The sequence below is a fragment of the Pleurodeles waltl genome, chromosome 6 (assembly GCF_031143425.1).
Source record: "Pleurodeles waltl isolate 20211129_DDA chromosome 6, aPleWal1.hap1.20221129, whole genome shotgun sequence".
NCBI lineage: Eukaryota > Metazoa > Chordata > Amphibia > Caudata > Salamandridae > Pleurodeles > Pleurodeles waltl.
The window spans coordinates 1,318,880,032-1,318,896,361 of NC_090445.1; the positions used below are offsets into that span (position 1 = coordinate 1,318,880,032).

At 43.4% G+C, this 16,330-nt stretch overlaps 1 long non-coding RNA gene across 1 annotated transcript; it reads left to right on the plus strand.

Moving 5' to 3' along the window:
- Positions 1-1,989: 1,989 nt before the first annotated feature.
- Positions 1,990-8,556, plus strand: LOC138302128 (uncharacterized). The gene is made up of 3 exons (XR_011205293.1): positions 1,990-2,126; positions 3,668-3,740; positions 8,321-8,556. It is a non-coding gene; the product is annotated as an uncharacterized lncRNA (long non-coding RNA).
- Positions 8,557-16,330: the final 7,774 nt, after the last annotated feature.

Below are 16,330 nucleotides of genomic sequence, written 5' to 3' on the forward strand. Positions count from 1 at the left end.
GCATGTTTTTTTCCTTTGTAGATCTCTGCCTCCACTGGTGGCGGGTGTGACATGTAATGATAGGGGCCTGGTCCAGAGGTCTCCTACCACAAGGGATGGATTGGGTGACAGGTCCCAGTAACATGGGATTCTTCTTTCTCCAGGTGATGGAGTGTGTGTCTGGTGGAGGCAAAAGGTTTCTCTGGTGATTTCCTTCCCACAATCATAAAACGTCAGGTTGGGTTGGTGCCAGTCCTAGGCCCTCATTCTGGCCTTGGCGGGTGGCGGAGGCCGCCCGCCAAAGTCCCGCCGTCAGGTTACCGTTCCGCGGTCGAAAGACCGCGGCGGTAATTCTGACATTCCCGCTGGGCTGGCGGGCGGCCGCCCGCCAGCCCAGCGGGAAAGAGGCTTCCACGATGAAGCCGGCTCGGAATCGAGCCGGCGGAGTGGAAGCTGTGCGACGGGTGCAGTTGCACCCGTCGCGTATTTCACTGTCTGCGCAGCAGACAGTGAAATACATTTAGGGGCCCTCTTACGGGGGCCCCTGCAGTGCCCATGCCAGTGGCATGGGCACTGCAGGGGCCCCCAGGGGCCCCGCGACCCCCCCTACCGCCATCCGGTTCCCGGCAGGCTGACCGCCGGGAACTGGATGGCGGTAGGGGGGGTCGGAATCCCCTCGGCGGCGCAGCAAGCTGCGCCGCCTTGGAGGATTCCAACGGGCAGCGGAAAACCGGCGGGAGACCGCCGGTTTTCCTGCACTGACCGCGGCCAAAGCGCAGCGGTCAGAATGCCCTGCGGGGCACCGCCGGGCTGTCGGCGGTGCTCCCGCCAACCGCGAGCCTGGCGGTCACAGACCGCCAGGCTCGTAATGAGGGCCCTAGTGAGGAGTAAGAGTTGGAAGGTGCAGTGTGTTAGGTAAGGACATTAACCATCATACTTCCTATCCTCTTCATGGACTAGCCAGTTCATAGACCAACTAGTACAGAAGTAGCACTGGCAATCCTTACTTTGACATGCTGCTGAGCCCTAATACCAACAGAGCCAGGAAGCATGCTCCAAATAGAAGGCTGAGATTTTTCAAGCTCTGTTCATTGCCTTGAAGTGTGTCCCATCCAGGATCTTGAAGACACCTGCATGTGTAGAGCTGGGAGAGGCCATCTCAGAACAGGGTGACTTGGGCCGGCTTGGTGAACAAAGAAGATCGGGGTGAAGATAGACTGTGTTTTGGTTTAAGATTCAAATCCTTTGGCATAGAGGCTGAGCCACAGGTGAGCAGAGGGTGTTGGTCTTTACTCATAGTTTGAGGATCACTGCACTGGGAGCCCATTGGGATTGGAAAAACCATAAGGAAAAGTGCATTAAACTGGAAAAGAATAGCAGTCTCAGTGGAGAATACTACTCTAGGCCTTTACGTTAAAATATTACCACATAGCTAACTGGGGAATCATTTTATTTGATAGGAAATGCCATAGCCAGCTGACAGGTGACATAGTTGTTTACAGTTCTGCTCCCATAGCTTAACAATGCATTCCACGGGTTTCTAGGTTTAGTGTGCTTGTTGTTTTGAACCTAAGGAATTTCACACTCAGAGAGGAAGTAGGTGAAGAATAGTGAGCTTACGGGTCAAATAAAGAACATGCTCCTAGATATGCCTGGTATGCAAATTCTTAATAGTCTTCTGCCCAGTGGTATGTATCCATATGATTAACTTATATCAGTAATGATTTATCACGAAACCTATTAAAGACACACCTCGAAAACTAAGAACTGTGCTGCTTAGGTATGAAATATCTTGTGAGATAAGAAAAGCCAACATCCCGCCCTCAAGGAAGAAAACAAACCAATTAAACATGATCTTCCTGTGGAGATGTGATCCAATTTATGGGTGTGAAAACATGACTCTGACTACTAATGAGTCACATTTCAAGAACAATGCTGCTCAAGAGGCGGAAGGGTCAGTTCACCTGTGTATATAAGTCTCATCCTCAGACAGGCCAGGCATGGCTCGGAGCGTCTCTTCCAATATTTTTCCTCGTGGCTGAGTTTGACGCCGGCGCAAGAGACGACCATGTCTGCCAAGGGAGGACACAGGGAAACTCAGGAGACACAGTGCCAAGATGCTAAAGTTGTGGTGAAATGCCAGGAACGTGAGTTATTAGTTCTTACATTAGCACTTTTTATTAAAGGGCAGATTAAATGAGAGGAATATGGGAACATGAGCAAGCTACAGGCAAGCGCTATGGGGCCAACCTACCTTTTTAACTGTTCAGATTTAGTGATCCTGTGCGTTCTGCAATGATGTCATTTTGCTGGATGCCATTTTATTTGATCCTCTTGACATTGTATAAAGATGATGATAAAATTTGGGATGAGACATAAGACAGGACATGCTTGCAACATACAATCTCCAAACAAATGATAAGGCCGGAATATTGGTCACACACGATCTATTTTCATTAAGAATTACTTGTATTGCCCTACCTATTGTGACCCAGCCATTATCTGCTATCAAAACAGCAATACCTTGATTGAATGTTTTGCTAAGTGCATGGTGGGAGAAGTTATCTTGGCCAATTTATATCTTTTCATTTGAATGTTGCCGTTCTTACATGGAGGTCATAATGCTTCGTCCTACACGAGCAATGAGAGCATAGCCGACAGGAGATATTCTGGGCCTCTAAACATTGACTCTTTCAACAGTAGCACTTCCGGTTGGAAACTGTTCCACAGCCAACCTTAGGATACAACAAAAAAACTCTTCATACTAGTTCTTTTACTGAACATGTCCCAGGCACAATCAGGTTTAAAATATGTAAATAGTAAAATGGCAGTGCTGAAAAAGAATTGTGTGAATTAAACATGCATTGGAAAGGCATTTGGGAGACTAATAAACAGTTGACGTCCACGTAGGTGTAAACTATGCATACATTTGCGTAACTACATGAAACTGACAGCCATAGCTGAATTACTCCCGTATTCAACAATTATGTGTTTATACCTTTGTTTGTCCATTTCAGGATGGACTTTTGCATTGTTTTAATAACTTTTTTTTCAATCTCCATCATAGTCACCGTTACCTCCAAACTGTTGGATGTTTTCTTCACCTCTTTTTCTGTTCAGGCTCCAGTCAAACATACATACAAGTAAACCAAACTGAATAAAGCTTTGTAAATCACTCTGCAGAGCGTGTTCGATCTCCACTTAGATGTATTATTACTTTGAAAAACAATCCCTTTATTAGTTCTTTGTATTGAATAAAATGATTTGTATTCACTTGGCGAGCTTTAGTTAACTGGTTTCCAAATCACTGATAGTCTTTATTCAGTGAGTGTTGGCAGAGGGAATACTATCCATGTCTCATGTTTTATATCCGATGACAACAATTTCACATCCACTACAATGATCTAACCATAACATCCCAATGTAAGTCAAGATAAGGTGTTCAAAATAGGAAAAATATACTTAATGATGTAGCGGATGCAATACTTTTGTAGCTCGATATTATGGATCTCTATGTAGTTGCATACAACACAGCAGGGATGTGAATGGGCTTGTAAAGCCATGCCCATGTATGGTTCAGTAGCCTTGGTCTGATATGAGTGCTAGGTTTGGCAATACAGATCAGATGTGCAGGCTACCTAATAGCACATATGAGATAGTAATATGTATCTTTGACTTTTTTTTTTAGCATGTGCACCAGTGGTGGTGCCAGGACCCAGTCCCTCAATGTGAGCCGCAATGTGAGCCCCAATGTGAGCCAGGTAAGTTTCATTTAAGGAAGATAACAAAACCTCTGACCATTCCTAATCCAGAAACGTAACACCCATATTTAAGAAAAAATATATTTATTTAGTAGTATGCATCTGCTTTCATAATGTTAGTTAATTTTGTGAAGGGTGGTTCTATTATTTATAAAGATGACTTTCAGTTTCCAAAAGCGTAAGATGGTCGTAAGACTAATGCCAAAGTCATGCTAAAGATTAAGGTTATAAGATAAATGCTATTAAGTATGACTAAAGCAGGATCTGTAATTTTATTTAAAGTACGCTCAAATCTGGATCATTGTAGAAGGAAGATTATTGGTCTTCAGTGAAAAGTAAAAGCTAAATACAAGTGGTTCACACCCTTGCAGCAAAGGGGCTGTTAAAGTTGGAAAGGTGCCATCACTTCCTGTGTGAAGCGTCAGTGCAAGAGTACATTGAAAGAGCCTCTTACCATGAGGTGACTAATGGCTGTTTATGGAGGCTTGTTCCAGCACCAATATATGCCTTCAGCATGTGCCCCATTTTCAGAATACATAGGTTCTGCTTCGGACTTAAGAATTCTTATGGATTGATTATTGACCCTCACTCCACAGTTTGGGACGATGATGAGCATTTCTTAGTAGGATCCTTCAGCTCTTGGTTTTCCTCAAAAGAGCAGATGTAGGTGTCACAATTCAGTCATCCAAAATGGTCTACGGTGCCTGATCTTGTCTGGCTCTTGCCAGTGTTATAATGGACTATATGTATCAGCTTGAGAGCATGGCGTCTTTCCTCTTGAAAACGATTAGGAAAGAACATCAAGCCTCAAGTTTATTGAGACTTAAGACAGGCACTAGCATGAGATCAACCTGTGCCTGCTTCTTGTATCCAATACAAAAGGTGTTCTGCACTGGTAAAGTGCACTTTTCATTGGGCAAAAACTACATTGCGTTGTTTTGTGTCAGGGAGGTGTTACTGGGACAGATTATCTCAAGTACTCATAGATTTGATGCAAAACTCAATCTACTAAGATAACCGGACTGGGTATTGTGTCAAAACCTAACACCGACTTAAAATAGGTGGGAAAGTATTCATTTCTCAAATAAGGCACATAGCTTGTGTGCTGCAGTGCACACCGCTCATCCAATGTGTGAAAACCATCTGAGTTTGTCCACGCATAGGAATCTGTACTGGAAATGTTTGTCTTCAGAACAGATCCTTTCCTGGACAGTGCCCACCCACATCTGCACCTGTGCAGGCCTGTGCGTCGATCAAGGCAGCCTCACTGAAGCCCACCACAGGGGAAGACACCACTCGCAGATCGATCTTTAAACATGGCACTGCCTTGTATGTTCACTCTTATGCAATCCAGCACACTAAATTAGGATGCTTCACTGCTTTGCACAAATGATTAGTGAAACTGAGTCCAAATTCCCCATTTCCTATGATGCAGGGCCTACTCTTTATAGATGGAGGGAGACTCACTTTGAAACAAAATATAATTAAATCATTATTATACACATCCTATCCTTGGTAAAAAAAAAACACACATCCTGGATGTAGGTGAATTATTTGTCTGTATCACACATTTCTGTAATGGCTCTGACATTGGCCCATGGAAATTCTGATTCTTAACCAGTTTCAACACTGCATATTGATATTTTGTGTATGGCTCTAATTATATCCATTAGCTTGAACACTACTTTTGAAACCTGGTTATTCGCTGCTCTTACATCAAAGTAACAAGACACTGGACTCCACAACTATGAATCTGGTGGGCGGTAGATTGTTGTCATCCCTGGGTATCTGAAGACCTATGGTAGGAGGGCAATCAAGGTAGGATGTTGTGCACTAACAACTGTGATTTCCCCTGCCCACCACTGGTCAGCACAGACCAATGAGGGCAGGGTAAGCAGGCCAAACGAAGCTGACCTGTGAGTACATGCGATCTGCCTTGATGAATGTGTTTAGTGGTTCGAACCATGAGACAACATCCAGTAAAACAGATGCAAAGTTAAATGCACGTGAGCCACAGAGGGAAAGCAGGAACCATAATGATGAAAATATCTTGATTAGCTCACCTTTTGCAGGATTTCTGGTGCTCTCGAGACTTTCTCAGATGTTGCTGTTGAGATGTGCTACACAACTTTGGTCTGCGAGATGGGTTGATTTTGTGAAGATAAGCAACATGGCACACCTGTTAAACAGGTTGTGCTCAGTTCTCCTCCAGCAGTACAACTCATGGAAACCAAACAGGTCAAAAATGGCATCCAACAAGCTTGACAATGCACCCAAGGTCATTTTTAAAGACCAGTGAAGTCTTCATGTGGTCAACAGGCCACTTCCAGCCCTTGAATGAAAGCTCCAGAGGGGTTGCACACTTTGACCTTAGACCAATACTGTGAATAAATCCCTGGTGGTATGTTCAGAAAACTGTCTTTAGCAGTCTTTGATAATTCCCTACACAGAGAGTTTCATATGGAAGTTAGGATGGCTTTTATGATATTTGCAAAGCAGGTCAAGGAATGATTTATCAGACTTTTCTTTGAAGTGAAAAACACAGCTTGCCCCTGAAACAAACTCTAAATTTCCAACAATGTAATGACCCTACCTTATTGGTTCAGATGTCTGTCATGCCGTTTCCTGTTCAAATCAAGGTGAGAGAGGCCTTTGTCCTAGAGCAGGGCCTCTTTTGGGCACTTATGTCACTGCAGCACAGGGATAAAGCACAAACTCTTATGCTGGACATAAGATAAGGGCCACCTAAGGGTCATGAAGCCAGTCCCTGCGATGGAGTTACAGGACACAAAGGCGATGTGCAAGTTACATCTCATACCATATTTATCATTTATCATTTATCATTTTGAGGCAAAATCCTGAAATTCACCCACTTTGTCCCTCTCTGGACATGGATCCATTAAGAATGTGGATGGCAGTTGGGTCACTGATCAGCCCACCTGCAAAACGAGCCCAGAGCTGTAATGAAACCCTTAAATTCATTGGGTTTAAACAAAAAGACAAATGTGAATCTCTCAGAACCAGAGATCATTGAAATTCTATTTCTGTTTTGAGAATTGTGGCTCAAAATAAACACGTCTAAAATATTCTGTTTATCTTCACCACCCTTTAATTAGACTATGCAACTGACTAAGCTACAACTAACTGCAGCTGTAGGTAATATTGTCAGCACTACATGTCTGATACATAATGCCTAATGAAAAATGCAGAGGGAAATATCTAATATGCAATAGCCACGAAGTATAGACATGATTAGACGTGGATGCCTTTTGACTATAGTAAACCTATTACTCACTGACCATTACAATTTGACACCTCAAAATGTCAACTTTAGTGGTCTGGCAAACAATCAGGCCAGAACCATGTTGAAAGATGATACACAGGATGTGACTAGAACACTTTTATAGCGTATCAGTTGGTGGATGAGGTTGTGGTTTTGGCCTTCTATTACAGCACCGGTCCAAGAGACAAAGGGGCATATTTATACTCTGTTTGCGCCGGATTTGCGTCGGTTTTTTTTACGCAAATCCAACGCAAAACTAACTCCATATTTATACTTTGGCGTTAGACCCGTCTAGCGCCAAAGATCTAGGAGTTTGCGTCATTTTTTAGCGTGGACACCTTCCTTGCGTTAATGATATGCAAGGTAGGCGTTCCCATCTAAAAAATGACTCCGAGGCATGTTCGCCGTATTTACACTCCCGGGCAAAAATGACGCCCGGGAGTGGGCGGGTCAAAAAAAATGACGTCCTGCCGCTTTAGCGTCATTTTTTAACGCCTGGTCAGGGCAGGCGTTAAGGGACCTGTGGGCTCGGAAGGAGCCCAGAGGTGCCCTCCCATGCCCCCAGGGACACCCCCTGCCACCCTTGCCCACCCCAGGAGGACGCCCAAGGATGGAGGGACCCATCCCAGGGAACTTAAGGTAAGTTCAGGTAAGTATTTTTATTTTTATTTTTGGGTGGCATAGGGGGGCCTGATTTGTGCCCCCCTACATGCCACTATGCCCAATGACCATGCGCAGGGGACATAAGTCCCCTGGGCATGGCCATTGGGCAAGGGGGCATGACTCCTGTCTTTGCTATGACAGGAGTCATTTAAATGGGGGTTGGGAGTCAAAAGAAATGGCGCTAATCGGGTTGAGGCGAATATTTTGCCTCAGCCTGACTTGCCCCATTTTTTGGCGCCCAAGCTCCATTTTCCCCTACGCCGGCGCTGCCTGGTGTAAGTCATTTTTTTTGACGCACACCAGGCAGCTCCGCCGGCTAACGTCATTCCATAAATAAGGCGTCCGCATGGCGCTTTGGAATGGCGTTAGCCGGCGTTACATTTTTTGACACACAACTGCGTTGGCGCAGTTGTGCGCCAAAAAGTATAAATACGGCCCAAAATGTTAAAAGGATAATGTTTAAGGTAACACCTAAGTCCATTCATATTCTTTCTTTGAAGAAATAATGATCCCCACTCATGTAGATGTGTGGGAAAATAAATCCTTTGCTTCTATTTCTTGCTCGGAATCCAAAATTCTGTGCACTGTATGTCTTAAAAACTACTCATTAATCTTTCACTTTCTTCTTCAACAGCCCCATGTGCTCCTGTTTGCCAGGACCAGCAGTCAGTAAAAGGTGGCAGGAAGTGCTGACCTGAGAAAACAAGTACCAGCCTCCGTGTCATCCGTCTGCCTTCCACTCACTGTGATTAAGAAGTAACACTGTTGTGAAAATTGTTCCTGATTGTACTGCAGGTGTTCAGATTCCATTATGTTCTGCAATGTATACAAAATAATGCTATTTGAATAAGACTGCAGTAAAATATTAAATTATTAAAAGTTCTTTTGTCTGATATGGTTTCTTATAAATATTCGGATTATTCATCGATTAGTATGTGAAACTCAGATGCTAAAGGTAATACAAATGGTTATCCGAGGGCCGTGTGCAAGCTGAGCCAGTGAACTTTGCATGGATGGCAGCATTCTCTTATGCCACCAAAGACATAGCAGTCCCGGAGAAGAAGCCTGGGCTAGAGGACTAATAACACTTTGAGGCATATAATTTAGTGCCACCACCAGAGAAATCTGTGTGTTGTATTTGGAGTTTGGTGAAACTGAGGATGCATTATCTTACCAGAACAGCATAACCCTATCACCCCTGTATTCTATCAATATATACCTGCAGGAAGTGAGAATAGGGAACATATGGGTGGATCTCGGGAATTCTAAGAACAGTTCTTTGGTCCATGGCATGTGTGCTGAAACTGTCGTCTGTATTGGGTAGATGGCCCACCTCATGATAAGGTCCTACGATTCTGACATCTGCGTGGAGTTGTGTGAATCCCAACATGGATTTGTGCAAGGTCCACACAACTTCTCCTACATACATTGCATTGTAACAAAATTGTGTAATCCAATTCAATAGAATGTTGTAAGGTTTGTCCAACTTCCCATACATAAATTATAATGCTACAGGGACACCGGAATCCCTACGCTTTGTGGATTCTGAGTGTTGAAGATGACAATTGTATCTCAGGAACATCCATTCTTTTTCCCTCTGTCAACTAATGAAGCAGAGGAAATCAGTCTCTGACAGACATACCAGTGTTGCCACCCAATAACCATGGGGCAACCACAGATGGATGGTACTGACTGTTTGACAGCAGTTGTTTTGCTACACTTCACACATAGTTTATTGAAGTACTGTTGCAGAGCTACCTGTTGCTAGGTCCCTCAGAGGCCTGAGATGTGATGCCATTCACATATGCGGTGCCTTTGTTCAGGTTGGAGGGCTGCTCAAAGGGGTGGGGATTGGAGATAGAGGAAGAGGACCCTTTTTTTTGATCCGTTGGGTATCACACCAGGGAAACATGATCAGAATAACATGCGTAATAGCTTCACTACAACCACCTGCCCCAGGGTGCCTAAATCTGTGATTTGGTAGACAAACAGGGTTTACTAAATGTATATCATATTCTATGAGGACAAAGGGAAAGAATAATGATATTGAAATCTGTAACGTGTGCTTCTGTCAGAAGGATAACAAAGTGTGTGTGTGTGTGTGTAATGTGTGTGTTTTATTGCTACCATTATGTAAAAACAAACCCTTAATTCTGGAACTGGTGTGTGCATGCCATCTTTATATTATGATGCATAACACGGAGAAGGATGGGGTTCGTATGGAAGGAAATTAAGGTGAACCATTAAATGATGAACTTTGGTGGTACTCAAGTAAATTAGGAATCGACATTTGTATGTATATCAAATTCAGGACTCATTTGCTGCACTTTGTGTGAGACTCCTAACAATCATGAGGGTCTAGGCATATGGGTCGATTCTTCACCTCATTCTTGGAGAGGCAGAGATAAGTGTGACACGTTATGGAAGCCACACTGTCTGTTGGGGTTGTCCCACTGGATATAAAAGAATGCTCTATGGATAGTACACAAACTTTACAGAAGTATAAAATGAAATCTGCTAAATACCATTTAAGGTTATTGTTCCAGGTTAGGGGAAAGTAGCTCAGTGCAGGACATTGCAGAATTGAAGCTTACAAGAGAAAACCTGTAGGACTGAGTCTGGAAAGAATGGGCACGCAGAGTTGGAGTAGACAAGTTCTGCAATCTAAGAGTAGAGAATGTGATGAATAGGAGAGAAAATAATGGAGTGTAACTCATTTACGCACTTTTCAAAGACTTCTTGTGTAGACATGGCATCCTTTGGAATAGAAAGGGAAGGCCTTTGTGGACTGGAGAAAAGTGGGCAGACAACAGACATTGTTGGCCAGCAATTAGCGTTTGATTGGGATTTAGGAGCAACCGTAGAACATGCTTCTATCCATTTGAGTAAGTCTTGCAAGGGGACACAGAAAATACATACTTAACAGTGTATGTTGGTCTGACAGTCAATCTTTATTTTTATTGCAAAGCCGAATATTTATTTCTTAATGAACATAGAAAACCAAACTGCAATAAAAAACTTTTGGATTTTTTCATATCTGAATATTTGTTTTTCCTATGTATTGTTGCATATTCATATGGTTTAGTTCTCTATTTGGTTTATGTTGCAATAGAGATTTAAAAGGACCCATTTGCCAAGGTGTGACAGATGTCCCACATTTAGAGTGTCACAGACGTCAGTGCGCTATTAATATAGCGACAGGACATCGGCCAATTTATAACAATTTTGCTGCAACTGCCCAACTCAAATTAGTGCCCTGAATATCCTCAAACAAATCCAGTTTTAATTATGGTAATTTCAGTGGATCCCCTGTCCTTGCCAGCTATGAATCTAATGTAACTTTAATTTACTCGCTGTTTGTCCTCTCCTACATATCGATGCATTATCTGAAAGCAGGATTCTCTTATATGATTGCTGCCCAACAAGTACCTAACTTGAGGCAATGGTTGCCATCGGGAGCCACCGGCACTCATTTTTGGGGACACGCATTTATTTTTATTCTTTAAACATATCCCGAGAGCAAGAGAGAGAAGAAGACACAAAGGGGAAAGAAGAAGGAAGAGAAAGATAGAAAACCTATCACAAAGGGAGAAAGCAGGAACCCACAGGGAGGACATAATAGTTTACGGAGTGTTTGGCAGTGGACTAAAGAGTTACAGAGACCTGTGGTGGATACAAGACTGCAGCCTTTGTATTTAATACTCTGAGAGCAGCGGGATTTCGAACACAGTTTTGGGCACCTGAAGACATTATTATACAAGCTAGGTACTGGCTCCTCCTCTTTTCACTTTTCTGTTTGTGATATATTACAGCAGGCCACACCAAATGTAAGTTTACTCTGACAGATAGGTGTACTCACTCACTTAACAAGATAATCTTCTCGAGTCAGTCAGATTGTGAAGTCACCATCATGCGGTCATAGGAAAAAAGTTAAAACATCTGTATACTTCGAGGCAGTTCTGAGAATTTCCAATTATTCACATCCCTGGCTGTCAGGCTCTGTCCTCTATCTTGAGAACCACACACTCTAAGAGATACAAAATGGATTCTTGTCACCATACTGCCAAACACAGTTCCCACTCCACACTTACTGTTCCTAATATTCTAGACCAAATATATGTGTGATCTTCCATGTCCCACATGAATGGAGCACAGGACCAAGATAAAACAATTTGGGAGACCTTTCAAAAGAGGAGATGTCAATAGGCAACTCTTCCATGGAAGGTAGCAGCCAAACAATGACTACTTACTCAAGCAAAACTGCCATTTCTCCTCAGAAGTTATTCTGAGAGAGAGGAGTAGTCTACTTGGTGCGACCCTTTAGACCCAGAGCTCTGCTCTGGGTCTCAGTCCGTGTTAAACCAGTGCTAGGCCTGATGCATGACTGTGTTGATGAGCATTCAATGCCCTTTCTGTTGTCTCCGATTACCTGCCATGTAGGCCTCCACCAACATTGCTGTTGTTATGCTGGAATCAGATCTGCTGAAGTTTGAGTATGGTTCAAACATAAATTTGAGCAATCCAGAGTAATCAGTGTAGTATGCAGAGAGGAAAACCATGGAAATTGGCTTGCTTTGGGATCTTCTTACAAATCATGAACCACTTGTTTGTATGTTGTCTGGGCTAGTGAACTCGATAGTTTTAACCAGTAGACCAAGAGCTTAAATCCTATCTCAAATAAGAGGATATGGAGGCAACATCTATATGAATTGGTGAAAGTGGATCAATCCTTGTTGTTCTATGGAGTTACAAGGAGCCATCTTATAGAGACGTTTTCATTGGTAGCTATTTTAGTGCAATTAATATGGTCCCAAAATTTAGCACCCTAATTTGCCCTTGTCACTGGTTTTAAGTTTTTTGTAATGTTGCTCCTTCCCCAAACTTTGTGGAAAGTCTATTTGGGGCCCACCTCTAAACGCAAGTGTGGTAGAGCTCTTGACCAGTTGGGCATTGCATCAAATGGTTTATTGGGGTTGCATATGTTCTCTAATAGAATAGTCTTCAAGTTTGCTATGTCAAAACATTGGATAGGTAATTGCATCTAATGAGCTATTGAGGGTTGCATATGCTCTCTAAACAATGGTCTTCAAACATGATGTCAACACATATCACCCTCTGAGCAAAAGTATTTCGAGTCAGTCGCCCATTACCAAACATTTGGAAGTTGAGGTTTAATGTAAAGGTGGAAGGTGTTGTGGGGCACAATTGGGATTGCACTGGAGCACATTAGATACAATACTGCATTCTAGGACCTTACTCTTGTACGTTCATATCAATGGACCTGACAGCTCCCTCAATAAATAACGTCTCTTCTGGTTTCGAGGCACAGCTCTCTGTCACTGCCTAGGCCACATCCACTCACTCTCCCTTTACAGTAGTTTAATTTACTGTCTCTTGTGATCACTGCCTTGCCCCTGTGTCTCCCTCTCCTGCCAGGATCCACTTCTCAGGCACTTGCTCCTCTCTCTCATATTAAAGCCCACCTCTCCCATCACTGCCATTTCTATGTTCAGAGTTCACCCTTCCCATTTCTTGCTAACCTTTCTTAACACTTCTCACCTCTCCTGTTATTCTGCTCTCCTCCCACCCATCACTTCTCCAATTACTGATCATCTTTCCTGTCACGGTCCTCATGCCACTGCTCACTTCACTGTCTTTGTCCACTTCTCTTGTGATTAGTCTCTTCTCATGTCACTGTATGTTTCTCCTTTCACTGCCTCTTTCACCTTTCAATTCTATCCGTCATAGTTTCAGTGCTCACACATCACTGCACAATAGCTGATGCTTCTGAAAGGTGGGTTTGCTGAATGAGAAGTGACCTGACATATCACTGACTCTTTGGAAGATTTACCCACCATTCAAAGAGCAGTAGATCTGGGGGTCACACATATGAATACTTCACAAGTTCAATTAAGCCTTTCATCCGCCAAAGGTTGACAAACTGAGTTGTAGTACCTGTTATTTACAGCACATGTGAGGGGGTACAGCCATGTTATTAAGCACTATATTTCAAAGGCCTGAGGTAGGAACCTGCAACAGTGGGAGATGAGATGGAAGGAGAAGTATTCATGGGAAGGGAATGTTAGCAGCCATGCTTGCATCCCCCCATGGACGGCACAATGGACAGAATGGTGCAGAGGTAGTATATGCACAGCTTATCTTCTCGTGCTACTGATACCTAATAGTAACAGATCCAGGAAACACCCTACACATTGAATGTGTGTGCTTCCATGTTGTATTTATTGCCTTGAAGTGCATCCCACCACAGAGCATGAGGCCATCTCTACACTGTGCTTGTAGAGCAGTGTACAGTCTATTTAGAGTAGGCTGACTTAGATAAGCCTGATAAAACAGCGCTGAACAACAAGCAGATACCAAGTTTTCTTTGTTGTGGGTCTCAAGTATCCCTTGCATAATGCGGAGCTCCCTCTGGGAGAAGTCTCGCTCCATAGTTTGAAATTTACTTAAAAAATTATTCCTTCTGTGCCCAGGACGTAATGGTTACGTTCTGATTACAGAGCCCAGAGGGAGCGCTAGCGCTCCCTCTGTGGGGTTCCCCCCCACCACCCCAAGGCAGGGATGGAAGGGGAAGCCCTTCCCCTTCCACCCTGACCGCCCCACCCCCCCTGTGACATCAGCACGCGATCACGCGCTGATTGTCACAAGGCCTCCTGAGCTTCCAACGCAATCGGAAGAGAAATGCAAAAGCATTTCTCTTCAGATCACCTGGAGGAGGCCGAGAGACTTCAAATGGAAGGAAAGTTATTTCCTTCCCTTTGAAGTCTCTCTCAGCGTTTTAAACGCCCACTAGACACCAGGGATTTTATTTTTTGAATGAAGTTGGCATGAGGGAGCGACCCCTTGGGCAAGGGTCTCTCCCAGGGGGGGCATTTTTTTTAAAGGCCTTTTCTGCCCCCCCCCCCGGGGCAGATCGGCCTATAATTAGGCAGATCTGCTCCCAGGGGAGGGCAGAAACCTATAGGCACCAGGGACATTTTTTTGTTGTTGTTTTGTTTTGTATTTTTGAGGTGGGGAGCGACCCCTTAGGCAAGGGTCGCTCCCCTAGGTGGCAAATTATATTTAGGCCATTTCTTCCCCCCCTTGGGGGCAGATTGGCCTATTTTTATGAGGCTAATCTGCCCCCAAGGGGGACAGAAACCACTAGACACCAGGGAGTTTTTTTTTCCCCCGCGAATTTCATACAAGGGGAGCGACCCCATGACACAGAATAGCAAAACAAATGTTATTGCCCCTTGTCTTTCTCTATATTTTTTCCTTCCAAATGTAAGGCAGTGTTTAAAAAAGACGTCTATTTGAGAAATTCCCTGTAATTCACATGCTAGTATGGGCACCCCGGAATTCAGAGATGTGCAAATAACCACTGCTTGTCAGCACCTTATCTTGTGGCCATTTTTGAAATACAAAGGTTTTCTTGATACCTATTTTTCACTTTTTATATTTCAGCAAATGAATTGCTGCATACCCTGTATAGAATAAAAACCCATTGCAAGGTGCAGCTCATTTATTGGCTCTGGGTACCTAGAGTTCTTGATGAACCTACAAGCCCTATATATCCCCACAACCAGAAGAGTCCAGCTGACGTAACGGTATATTGCTTTAAAAAATCTGACATCGCAGGAAAAAGTTACAGAGTAAAACGTGGAGAAAAATGTGTTCTCCTCAATTTCAATATTTTTTTATTTCAGCTGTTATTTTCTGTAGGAAACACTTGTAGGATGTACACAATGACCCCTTGCTGAATTCAGAATTGTGTCTACTTTTCATAAATGTTTAGCTTTCTAGGATCCAGGATTGGTTTCTCACCCATTTTGGTCACTAACTGGAAGGAGGCTGAAAGCACAAAAATTTGTAAAAATGGGGTATGTCCTAGTAAAATGTCAAAATTGTATTGAAAAATTGGGTTTTCCAATTCAGGTCTGCCTGTTCCTGAAAGCTGGGAAGATGTTGATGCCATTTTCAGGGAAAAAACCACGAGCTGCCTTCTGCAGCCCTTTTTTCCCATTTTTTAAAAAAAAGCAAAATGTTCACTGTATTTTGGCTAATTTCTTGGTCTCCTTCAGGGGAACCCACAAAGTCTGGGTACCTCTAGAATCCCTAGGATGTTGGGAAAAAAGGACGCAAATTTGGCGTGGGTAGCTTATGTGAACAAAAAGTTATGAGGGCCTAAGCACGAACTGCCCCAAATAGCTAAAAAAAGGCTCAGCCCAGAGAGGGGGGAAAGGCCTGGCAGCGAAGGGGTTAAGCAACTGGAACCTTTGAGGACAAGGATAGCCTTCAACACAAATGCAAGAACTATTGAGAAAGTAAAACAGAGTAGCTGTCTCTAAGGAGATCACTGCTTCAGCCCTTCCTGGAATGATATTGGCAGTTTGTTAAGAAGATATAGAATCCAGCCTAAAAGGGGTAATAATGCAATCATCATTTGGCAGGTGGTAATATCTCCCTCAGCCAGGCACCACATACTATGGGCTTCCAAAGGAAATGTACTAGCTGTGTTGAACATCCAAGAAAGAAGTCGAAAAAAGGCTTGCGGTCAATAAAAAAACACATTCCTAGATGTGCTTGATATGTATTTTCTTAATTGACTTCTAACCTGTGGCAAACAGCCCACTGATTGACATAA